We start from the raw sequence: 517 nt of genomic DNA, 5'->3' as shown, positions 1-517 counted from the left end.
GGGGCACCGCATCTAATCAAAGAATGAATGACTTGAATATGCTTGATGAGTTTCACCTAAAAGCTTATGAAAGTTCAGCCTTGTACAAAGAGAAGATGAAGAGGTATCATGATCAAAGAATTGAAAAGAGGGAATTTGTTGTGGGTGATCTTGTGTTTCTATTCAACTCTAGGTTACGCTTGTTTCCGAGCAAACTCAAACCCAAATGGACCTGGCCATTTCTGCTCACAAAAATGCTACCCATAGAGGGGTTGAGCTTGAGAACAGTGACGGAACAAGGTTCATGGTTAACGGGCAAAGGATCAAGATCTATTTGGGAAACACAGAAAGTGGTGCAAGAGGTTGTGGAGGCCTATCATCTTAGTGAAGTCCAAGTTATCAAGAGGCCTGCGTCGCGCTGCGACATTAAATCAAGCGTTGCTTGGGAGGCAACCCAAGATGTACAATCTAGCCAATGATAGGTTTTTGTTTTCCATCTAGCAGTCTTTGTGTTTAGTTAATTCTCTGTATTAATTTA

At 41.6% G+C, this 517-nt stretch overlaps 1 pseudogene; it reads right to left on the bottom strand.

The window, feature by feature from the left end:
- The window catches only part of LOC125821772 (uncharacterized), a 22,182-nt pseudogene extending 21,963 nt beyond the window's left edge, over nt 1-219 (bottom strand).
- Nucleotides 220-517: the final 298 nt, after the last annotated feature.

This window comes from Solanum verrucosum, unplaced genomic scaffold (assembly GCF_900185275.1).
Source record: "Solanum verrucosum unplaced genomic scaffold, falcon-dt-bn FXZP01000210.1, whole genome shotgun sequence".
Lineage (NCBI taxonomy): Eukaryota > Viridiplantae > Streptophyta > Magnoliopsida > Solanales > Solanaceae > Solanum > Solanum verrucosum.
Note: the sequence above shows the minus strand (reverse complement) of the source record. Positions and strands in the feature narration are given on the sequence as shown.